Here is a 12111-nt window from a genome sequence, read left to right as displayed (position 1 = left end):
TAAAAGTTAATTTATTTCAATAATTCAACTAGAATATGGTGTAAAAGTTAATTTATTTCAATAATTCAACTAGAATATGGTGTAAAAGTTAATTTATTTCAATAATTCAACTAGAATATGGTGTAAAAGTTAATTTATTTCAATAATTCAACTAGAATATGGTGTAAAAGTTAACTTATTTCAATAATTTAACTAGAATATGGTGTAAAAGTTAATTTATTTCAATAATTCAACTAGAATATGGTGTAAAAGTTAACTTATTTCAATAATTCAACTAGAATATGGTGTAAAAGTTAATGAAAATACGGTACAAATCGTGTCCCGTATTAGTTCAATACGGGACGCAACATTTTTTTCTCAAATAAAGGACAATTCCGTATTTTACGGGACGGGTGGCAACCCTAACTACAGAACTGCTATTTATAAACAGTAAAATTAGCAGTGTGCTTACTTTGTTGATACTAGCAGCTGTGTTGGAATCTGAAGTTGGGTAAAGGTGAATGAGTTTCCAAGTGGGAGTTCTGACCTCGGGGGGTGTTCCAGGTGAAATGTCTGGACTTCATGTTACAGTTGGAACATTCTGACATCCCAGTACAAATGGAAACATAATACATGGTTTCAAAAGCAGCCATGGTGTCTTTGGCACAGACGTTGAATTAAATGAAAACATACAGTACTGTGTAAAAGCCAAAGGTACAATTAGGATTGTTTTATTTTGAGTTTGAATGACACCCATATTTATTTTCGGACTCATTAAGCTACAAATATAAGATACAGTCATAAGTATTACAGAAAGATAACTTAATCAGCTGGATAATTCTTGTCATTTTTTTAAATAACTAGCACCGGCCCTAAAAATACCCAACATTGGTCGACCTCTAGATAATATGTACACAAATGAGACCACACAATGTTCAGAACAAAATGACCTTACTAGCAAAAATCTGTATTTAGTGAACTCTCTCTAACTAATCTGCCCCATACAGACATTTGTAACGATATTAATTAGGATTCTAAGCTGTTTAGGTTCAAAGCAGCCATGTTCCTGTACTTTCTATTTGTATCTTTAAGCAGCACAAAGTTTTATCATTTTTAGTTCTCGTCTGCCCGAGTAGGTTAAAAAAAATATTCCAGAACACACCAACCCGAGAGCGTACGTTCTGCGCCTGCGCAGGGTGTAATACTTCCCCATAACTGCAGGTGGCGCTAATCTGTGATGTCCAGTGTTGGGGTAGTTACTCCAAAAAAGTAATCCATTACATATTACTAGTTACTTTAAAAAAAAAGTAATCCCTTACACTACTTAGTTACTGGTTGCTGAAAGTAACTAGTTACATTACTAGTTACATTACTTTTGGATTACTCCGCAATATCACCTGAGCTGCACCATAACTCAATTGCCAATGAACAACATCTACAGGACTGTCTCAGAAAATTAGAATATTGTGATTTTCTGTAATGCAATTATAAAAACAGAAATGTCATACATTCTGGATTCATTACAAATCAACTGAAATATTGCAAGCCTTTTATTATTTTAATATTGCTGATCATGGTTTACAGCTTAAGAAAACTCAAATATCCTATCTAAAAAAATTTGAATATTCTGGGAATCTTAATCTTAAACTGTAAGCCATAATCAGCAATATTAAAATAATAAAAGGCTTGCAATATTTCAGTTGATTTGTAATGAATCCAGAATGTATGACATTTTTGTTTTTTTAATTGCATTTTACAGAAAATAAAGAACTTTATCACAATATTCTGTCTTGTAGTTGGAACCTTATTACTGCAGTGCCCAGATCAGCACCAGAAGTCCTGTAAAATCACGTAAAATCTCGTAAAATCCCGTAAGATCACGTAAAATCACGTAAAATCCTGTTAAAGGCTGATTTATGGTTCTGCGTTACACCAACGCAGAACTTACGGCGTAGGGTACGTGGCGACGCGCACCGTACGGTGTGCGTCGCCGCGTACCCTACGCCGTTCGCTCTGCGTCAATTTAACGCGGAACCATAAATCAGCCTTAAGTCAGACAAGCGTTGCGCAACGCGTGAAGATGCATAAAAGGCAAGTTTGATTCTGTTCTCCCGTTCTACATGTAGCTGAAAAGCTTAAAGTAACTAAAGTAACATATTTTTTTTGTCTTTGAGTAGCTATAACGGGATTACCCAAATTACAACTGTAACGCGGTACATTACTGCGTTACTGGCGAATGTAATTTCGTTACAGTAACGCGTTACTTTGTAACTTTGTTACTTTGTAACTTTGTTACTTTGTAACGCGTTACACCCAACACTGGTGATGTCACACAAAAACAAAAGGAAAAAAGAACAACTGGAAATGACGGCTCACTCTAATCTCGAGTTCTGAACTGAGCCTGCTGTTTTCACGTCTAAAAGAAGTCAAAGAGGATCAAAAATAAGATGGCTAGTAATGAAAATATAATACGATCAAACACAAGCCAAATTCAAACCGACGCAATGATAGAGTGTAGTTTAGCATATGTACCAGCGCTGTTTAGCTAGTAAGTTTAACATCGTCTTTTCTGGTTAACTCTGATTCGCTAGTCAAGGGCCAGCAGTCCACCAATCTAATTGGTCATAGAGGCCGACGGCTAGTGGACGATTCTAGATGTCGATTCGGCCGAAATGAGAGCCCACGCCAATGGACGACAGCATGGGAAACACCAATCCGACTTGAGTCACCGACCTCGCCCGATGGCCTGACGGCCCGATGGCATCCGACGGCCGATAATCGGGTTGGTGTGTGTCCCGGCCTTTATACGCGCTATCTGATCCCTCTACATCCGGTGTCAGAGCTTGGTCTGCATTGTCGGCCGTCTGTTCAATACTTTCATGGACAGAATTTCTAAGGGAAACCGATGAGTCTGGTTTGGTGGTCTCAGAATTGGGTCTCTGCTTTCTACATATTATGTGGTATTATGTCTCTCAGCTGGCCTTGGGACGCCCTGGGATCTCCCCTAGATGAGCAGGATGAAGTGGCTTAAAGTGTAGCTCTGCGCTACACCAACGCAGAGCACACGCCACTGACGTGACGCCGTCGTGACGCCGTCGTGACGCCGTCGTGACGCCGCCGTGATGCTGTCGTGAACCCTTCAGACTTCTCCATCACTCCATTTCGCTGTGGTGCAGTACCCCCCCCTCGACCGCTAGTGGGGGGGGGGGGGGGGGGGGGGGTGCGATCTTTTCCTGAATGGTTTATCCCATTTTTCTGGTCACAGTGAATCAAAGAGATAATGACAACTATTGTTAAAAAAAACAAAACAAAAAAAATCACACACACACGAAGGAAAGAGCGCTGAAAGTTCACGACTGCTTCACGAACCGGAACCGGAAATACGTTGCTACCAAGCGAACCAATCACAGCCCTCTCGGTCTGCGTTGCTCTGCTACCTCTTGACGTGTAGTTACAATTTGTGGGAGGTGCGCGTCAGGCACCACGTGGGGTGCGGCGTGGGGTGCGTGACGCGGCGCAACCTGCAGCGTAGGCTCGGCGTCGATTTGTTGCAGAGCCATAATCCAGCCTTAAGTCCGGGCCTCCCTGCTTAGGCTACTGCCCCAGGACCCTTGACCTCAGATGAAGCAGAAGGAGATGGATGGATGGATGGACTTTTGCTGCCACATGATGTCCACTGTAACACTGTGAGCTGCTTTCACTGTTGTAGATGTGTAACATGGTGCTGTCAAGCGATATGCATTTGTCGCAAGATTCAGCTGGCCTGGGAACACTTTGGCCATCATATATGAGACATAGTCCCTTCAGTGTGTCCGAGGTCTTTGCAGAGGTCTTATTCCAGTACAATGTACCCGAAAACTCTTCCAGGGAGCCGTCCAGGATCCATTCTCACCAGATGCCTGAGTCACCTTTTGATAAAATAACAAAATTAGGGGTGCCCAAGACTTTTGCTCAATTCTGTATTTTGTCATAAAGCTATTGTATGATGGGTAAAAAGTGATCTCAAAGAGCTTTGGGCTCTGAATTGTACATCAATAATAATCAGACCATCAAAGACCAGCACGCATTCTTATCTGCTGTAGTTTTGCAGAAAAGCCTAGCTGACCAAGTCTTCACGCTAATCTGAGCTTGTGGTTACGTAACACAACAATCATAAAATAGAGTGTACTGTGATTTATCTGAACGAGTGCTGGTAAAAAGTAATGAGTTTGTGTCTGATTATAGTTCTGTCTCCTCTATATAATCCCTTTACTGTTGTCTATAAAAACAGTTTGTACTTTGACTTTTGATTGGGTTACTTCGATACACATTATACACACAAGACGATTGAAGTTATGATGGTGAATAATCAGACTGACGAGGCTGTCCAATGATAAAGTTTTATAAGCCTGCCTTTATGGATGACACACACCGTTTTCATCCATCCTCCACTACTCTCGCTCTTGTTTGTTATCAGTAAGCTACGGGCTTGATTTCCCATTTTAATAGCTCTCTCTGAGATTATGGTGGTATAACATGATTATCTTTGTAATGACTCACTTTCCAAATAGGCACTTCGGGGAATAATGCTTTTTTTTTTTTTTTACATTTCTGTCCATCAGCGGTCTCATTGACTTTTATTATTATTATTATTGTTATTGTTCAATCAGTTTGATTGAAACTGCTCATATAATTTGGATACTTTCGGAGTAATACACTTAAAAAGTACATTTCATTATTAGCTGGAAGTAGGATACACCCCTGCCCTGACCATTCTGTCCATTTTCCCTTTCTGGGCTTTATTCACTGCTTATATTAAGATTTTAGTTTGGTGTATTGTTCCAATAATACACCAGAGGGCGCTGTTAAACTTCCTGTTCCAGCGCTGCCTTGATAGAAGAGTAGAAAGAAATCAAAGGAAGCTGGAACATTAAAACATTTTTTGTAATAATTTGCCTTAAGATTTTATGTGTGACAATAACCGGGAAACACAACGTGCTTACAGTTTTTTCTGAATCCTTAAGTACATTTTTTGCAACATTGGCTATTTTTGCTAAACTCTACACACAAATGAGAAAACCTTTCACCAAATTATCAAAACTTTATAGTTCTCTTGCAAAATCAAACACAGTTTGATTAACTCTTCACACCTTAGTAAAAATGGTGTTTTCATATCAGACAGTAAACACATGCCATCATTTACTAAGCACATAATGTGCCAACTACACACTGATGGTATGAATACAAAACACATCTGGCTTTTTTCTTTTTCTGTGCACAAGGTGGCTAGGTCAGTTTGAGGTCATACTTTTGTCATAGTTCTGTAAACACACAGGGATCCAAACTTCAAGTATTTGTGTTTATTCACACTCGTCAAAACAAAGACACAGCACATTCACAAAAAAAAGACAATCAGCCTACATCATGCCGTCTCTCTGGGTCCGGCTACAAAATCTCATCCACATCGCATGCGATGTCGTCCAGTCCAAGGCACCGGGGAAAATACCTCCTTGCATGCCGTATCCAGGCCTGACATGATGCCTGCTCAATATCTCCACATGCCTCCTCCATTGCTTGTAAAAGGGCTGCGTGTTGATGGGGAAGGCGGTCGTGGACTTTCCAGCGCCAGGCAGAAAAGAACTCTTCAATTGGATTTACAGTAAGAAGGGAGAGTATGGGGGGAGGTTGAGTGCCATGAAGAGTGGGTGATCAGTAAACCAGTTGCGGACCAAAGCAGCCCTATAGAAACTAACATTGTCCCATATGATGACATATCAGGTCTGCTCTGGCCTTTCTTCTTCCCCCTCCTCGTCCTCCTCTTGCTGCTCCTTGTCCTCTTCCTCTAACTTCCTCTAAACCTCTTGCTTCTTCACCTCCACGTCCTCTTCCTCGGCCTCCTCTGATTCTTACTCTTCTTGCTCCTTCCATTGTACTCCACACAGACAGCTTACCTGTGGCTTATTTATAGTGCTTACGCTGATTGCAAAGTGAACTAATTCTCTAAAATTGTTTTCACATGTGAAAGTGTGCCAGACAGTTGGCAAAATAGTGTAAATAATAGCCATACATGTGTATAATTTTGCTAGGAGTGTTTTGGAAATTTGGCAATTGAGTGTAAGCAGCGAATTGTGCCTACAGTTTTGAAAAGTGTGTGTTACAAAATTACAAACTGAGTGCAAAGCAGTATTTGTGCTTTTAATTTCGCTAACTCAGTGAGTGGTTTTGCTATGTGTGTTAATAGTTTTAGAAATTGTGCTACAAGAACATAATTAGCGCCTAAGCTTTCAGAAAAAACTGTAAGCTGATGAGGCATAATTAGTGATTTCTCATGTCTTTGTTGAGCACACCCATCAAAGATTCAGAGTGGGGGTGGAAAAGGTAAGTGACTCCATGTGCTGATTTATTCAACAAAGGCTAATTGGAGTCAGCAGTCTGATCACCAGGAGTTCAATTACTGAAAAAGGAGATTGGTGGATGGGTTATAACTACTTTGATTGATAAAAGACACTCACAACCTCACAAAAAAGAGATGTCCCTCGGCATGCCATCAAGAGAAGTTGATCTGCCTGGCTGCACAGGTATTCAAAATAGTTTCAACATGTTTAAGTATCCAGTTAGACAAACTGTGACTAGTCTTCCTAGATGGCCACGATGGCTTTGAAGGCTCAACACAGAATCCTCCAAAAGGTTTAAGTAAAATATACAAGTACAGTAACAGCAAATGTCTTGGAGACATCACTGGAAATGGGAAATCTCCCTGCTCATGAGACAACCATACACAAATCACTGAGCAGGCAGGGGGATCATGGCAGTATGGTACAGATGGAGTCTTCCTCCAAAAGCATTGCTGCTCACTTAAAGTTTACCAGAGAGCAATGTTTTGTGGAATGATGAAACAAGACCTGAATTGTGGGAGAAAAATACACCAAATTTGTGTGTAATTCCAAAGGGCACAGCATCATCCGAGTGGTGAAGTACGGTGGAGGGATCCATCCATCCATCCATCCATCCATCCATCCATCCATCCATCCATCCATCCATCCATCCATCCATCCATCCATCCATCCATCCATCCATCCATCCATCCATCCATCCATCCATCCATCCATCCATCCATCCATCCATCCATCCATCCATCCATCCATCCATCCATCCATTTTCTATACCCGCTTTATCCTTTGCAGCGTCACGGGGGTCTGCTGGAACTTATCCCAGCTCATTTCAGGCAAGAGGCATGGATTCCCCCTACACAGGTCACCAGTCCATCACAGGGCCACATATACAGTAGAGACAGACAACCAGACACACTCACACTCACACCTACGGGAAATTTAGAATCATCAATTACCTACTATGCATGTTTTTGGACTGTGGGAGGAAGCCGGAGTAACCGGAGAGAACCCACATAAGCACGGGGAGAACATGCAAACTCCACACAGAAAGACCCTGCCCGGCCCGGGAATCGAACCAGGAACCTTTTCACTGTGAGACAACAGTGCTGTCCTTACAGTTTTAGTTACTCTTGATGGTTTTGGTCAATTCATGATACAATTTCTAGTCTCACAGCAGTAAATGAAAACTTGAGGCATTTTGTGGTTGCATAAGTGGGGGCTAAAATAACATCCACAATAAACAATTTTCATTCAGGAGGCAATATGAGGATTTTTTCTTCTGTCATTTCTCTTTTCTTCATTTCACTTTTTGTTTTAGCTCAGTTAGTTAGGTTTAGGAAACAAACCCACTCACTCAGGTCAAGGCATTCAAAATACATAGTAAAAGATGTCGAGAGAGAGATTGGATTTTAAGCCAACTCGTCCCTACCTAAGTATGGTGGAGGGAGCATCATGATTTGAGCTTCTTTACTGCCTCAGGGCCTCATCCATCCATCCATCCATCCATCCATCCATCCATCCATCCATCCATCCATCCATCCATCCATCCTCTATACTTATTCTTATTTAGGGTGGTGAGGATCTGCTGGAGCTCTTCCCAGCTTTCTTTGGGCAAACGCCAGGGATGGGCCTGGACTATTTCAGGGGAAAATGAATTCCTTTGTTTACCAAACTGTCCCACAGGATAATGTCAGGGTGGCAGTCCACTGGCTGAGGCTTGGTAGAAACTAAGTGATGCAGCAGGACACTGAGCCTCTAGGCAGAGAAGTAGGTTCACCACCGAAAGTGGCTTTTACGGAGGCTCAGATAGAGCCCAGACCTTATCTAAACAGAGATACCGTGAGAGCCCATCACCTCAGACAGTTCTGTGAGGAGGAAAAATCTAAACTTCCTCCTTGTGCAGGACTGATCCAGCGATACTTAAAGTGCCTGCTTGCTGAAGGAGGTTTGACCAGCTGCAAACTCTTTCTTTTGGTGACATAAACCCTTTCTCAGCCTGGGCACCTTGCTTGATGGACTCACCGAGTGAAAGGAAATGAATAAAAACACCACACATCCTTTTTACTCATGTCGCTTTATTTAGTCATTTGCTTTGTAATTATACTTCAAACTCAACCTTTGCCTTTATTTCTTTTTAATTTTAGTGCACACTACAAACAACCAGACATTGTTACATGTGATATGCAGCCAGAGCTGACGGCAGACCTCTGGTGAGGTTCTCCATCTAGTGGACGCCCGGTGCAGATGCTCTGCAGGATCACTTCCCTGTTTGCAAGTTAATACCTGTTCATGTTCATACTGCAGAAACTACTGAACAAATATTTAGAAATGGCTTAAACCTTTAAGAGCTGCACTTCTGGAACTGATTTTTTCTTTTCAAATAGCAAAATAAACACTCAACTGTTTCCATTGCTTTGTTCCAAGCGTCAGATTTGTATATTTCCAAACTAATTCCTAAATAAACAGATTATTCATTAAAAAAAGAAGTAAATCCTACTTTTAAATGGTGTTTTGTTCTTTTTTTTCATTCGGTATAGATTTCTAGCCTTTTCCAGTGAGTCAGACGAACTCACCATTACCTGATGTTCAAGAACTGCACTCTTACTTTGTACATACTTTAAGAAAAAAAAAAGACACAATCCTACTCTAAATATATCCCAGAGGCTCTGGAGAGTGAGTGAAAGTCAATATTATTGACTCTCTGCAGTGAGGCAATATTTGAATTTCAAATGAGCGTCAGACAGTATAGAAAGGGAGCATTCAGTCACCCAGACTACAGTGTACACAGATGATGAAGAGCCAAGCACATGACACAGCACTGACAAACAGCCAAGGCATTCTGCTGAAAGAGAAACAGTGTTGCTCTGAGAGGAAATGGGATAATTGATCCGAATTAGGGAAAGAGTGACCCAAAGCACTCTGGGAGTGCCCGGCCAGGGACCGACGAGAGTCGTGTTAATACACCATCATGAGTCAAGCAGGAGCCCGGCATCCTGCGAGAATGAATACAAAGATTTACTACCTGAAATGAAGTAATCTGCACAGGTCTGAGCAGCAGCAGAATGCAACGTGAAATCCTTAAAACAAAATCCAGCCCTGACCCCAACGTTGGTCTTTTTTGTGTAGTTTGAGAGCTCATAATACAAATTCTAGTATTGAATGAATGAATGGTTTATTTCAGACAGAATACATTGAAACATTTACATGTTCATTTCACAAATAAAATAAAAGGTCAATAGAAATGTCCGAAAAAGGAGTAGGCTGAAGCCAAGGGTTTATTATAGCCTATCCTGTACAGTGTGTATCATTCACACAATATGGCATCCGGTGGATGATAATACACAAATAAGAAAAGAAATATATAAAAAGAAAACAAAGAGAAACTGTCATTGCATTATATTAAATAAAAATAGTAATACCAATAATGCAAAAAGGGGTATATAGTGGTGCTATTTTCATGTTAATCTATAATAGGCTATACCAACATAATTAACAGATTTCTTTATAACTGTGTGAGAAAGTGAGCAACCCCTCCCCTTCTCACCATCACCGGACATTGTTTTAATGTGTGTGTCAGAGTGGAGGATTGGGCGTGGTCTGCGGGGGAGCAGCACACAGGTGTGCCTGGTTCTGATAATTGGAGCCCACCTGTGTCCAATCAACCTCTCCACCCTGCCTGGGTATATAAACAGCACCTGCATACCAGAAGAGGAGGCTGCTGAATGGAGGAAGCTTGTGGAGAGGCTATCCTCATTGTGCCATTTTTAAGACTACTGTTTTGCCTCCACCTTTATGTCTTTGTGCTTTTTTCTGCACACAATAAAAAGCCTTATTTTTTGGCATTCTACGCTCTGCAAGGTTCTTTTTACACCTCATCAACCAGCTCCAGTTTTGCCTTGTACGTGGGGAGGCCGCTCTGGTTCCTCACATTTGGTGTCAGGAGTGGGATCTTTGGCGCCACCTGAAAACTGGAGAGAAGAGGTGGGAAGCGACGCCGTGGGTTTGGCGGAGTCTGGGAGACCCGGTGACCAGCAGGAGTCTGGCAGACCCGGTGACCAGCAGGAGTCTGGCAGACCCGGTGACCAGCAGGAGTCTGGGAGACCCGGTGACCAGCAGGAGTCTGGGAGACCCGGTGACCAGCAGGAGTCTGGGAGACCCGGTGACCAGCAGGAGTCTGGGAGACCCGGTGACCAGCAGGAGTCTGGGAGACCCGGTGACCAGCAGGAGTCTGGGAGACCCGGTGACCAGCAGGAGTCTGGGAGACCCGGTGACCAGCAGGAGGTCTGTAACCGGGAGGAGGCGTCCTCGGATACCGGGAGGAGGCGTCCTCGGATACCGGGAGGAGGCGTCCTCGGATACCGGGAGGAGGCGTCCTCGGATACCGGGAGGAGGCGTCCTCGGATACCGGGAGGAAGCGTCCGCGGCAACTGGGAGGAAGCGGCCGGCAACCGGAGGAAATGGCCGTTTCCTGTCTCGCAACGGGGTTGGCGAGACTCCAGAGGGGGAGGGAAGTGTGAGAAAGTGAGCAACCCCTCCCCTTCTCACCATCACCGGACATTGTTTTAATGTGTGTGTCAGAGTGGAGGATTGGGCGTGGTCTGCGGGGGAGCAGCACACAGGTGTGCCTGGTTCTGATAATTGGAGCCCACCTGTGTCCAATCAACCTCTCCACCCTGCCTGGGTATATAAACAGCACCTGCATACCAGAAGAGGAGGCTGCTGAATGGAGGAAGCTTGTGGAGAGGCTATCCTCATTGTGCCATTTTTAAGACTACTGTTTTGCCTCCACCTTTATGTCTTTGTGCTTTTTTCTGCACACAATAAAAAGCCTTATTTTTTGGCATTCTACGCTCTGCAAGGTTCTTTTTACACCTCATCAACCAGCTCCAGTTTTGCCTTGTCCCCTTGTACGTGGGGAGGCCGCTCTGGTTCCTCACAAACTGTTTATCGTTTTATATTTAAAAATTTTTTTGAAAACATAAATTGAGGTACACATTCTTAAAGGAGCTTGAGGCCGGATTGTGGCAGGATTTATGAAAAAAATCCGTATACATTTTAAGTTTTCTAGTAATGTCAGATGAAGCGTTCCAAAGAATGAGCCCTCTAGTGTATCTCTCCTTTGCCTTGAACAGGCTGTGTGCTGCAAAATGTGCTGCAATTCGGTCCCGAATTTCCCGCGCTGTCCTGCGGATGTGACGTCACATGACGCTGCATGTGCGTTCTCCCCGTTCTCCCGTGCCGGCTTCACTGTTGGCTGCAGTACCCCCAACGGCCGTCGTGGTGAAGGGTGGCGCTAGAGAGTCTCATTTCTTAAAAGGAGCCTCAAGCTCCTTTAAAGGGATTGTGACATGAAAAACACATTTTTCTTGATTTTTTGTGTTTTGTTGGGTGTCTTGACATCAATTACACCCAAAAAACAACGAACTTTTAACATTCAGTGTATTGTGTGCTTTCTGGGATTTCCCGCATAACTGTGCAAAAACGGCGCACCTGGTTTGCTGGCGGATCGTTACGTAACGACCCGCTAAATCACCGCCCCCTCCACCCAGCTCCCTGTCTCCTCTCCTCTCCAGCGCACCATAAAGGCTGATTTATGGTTCCGCGTTACACCGACGCAGAACCTACGGCGAAGGGTTACGCGGCGACGCGCACCGTACGCTGCACCCTACGGCGTATGCTCTGCGTCGATTTAACGCGGACCCATAAATCAGGCTTAACACGGAGCTGTTTACAGCCTCTTCTGTTCTAATCACCGGAGGAA

Source organism: Cololabis saira, chromosome 20, assembly GCF_033807715.1.
Source record: "Cololabis saira isolate AMF1-May2022 chromosome 20, fColSai1.1, whole genome shotgun sequence".
In the NCBI taxonomy this organism is placed as follows: Eukaryota; Metazoa; Chordata; class Actinopteri; order Beloniformes; family Belonidae; genus Cololabis; species Cololabis saira.
Note: the sequence above shows the minus strand (reverse complement) of the source record.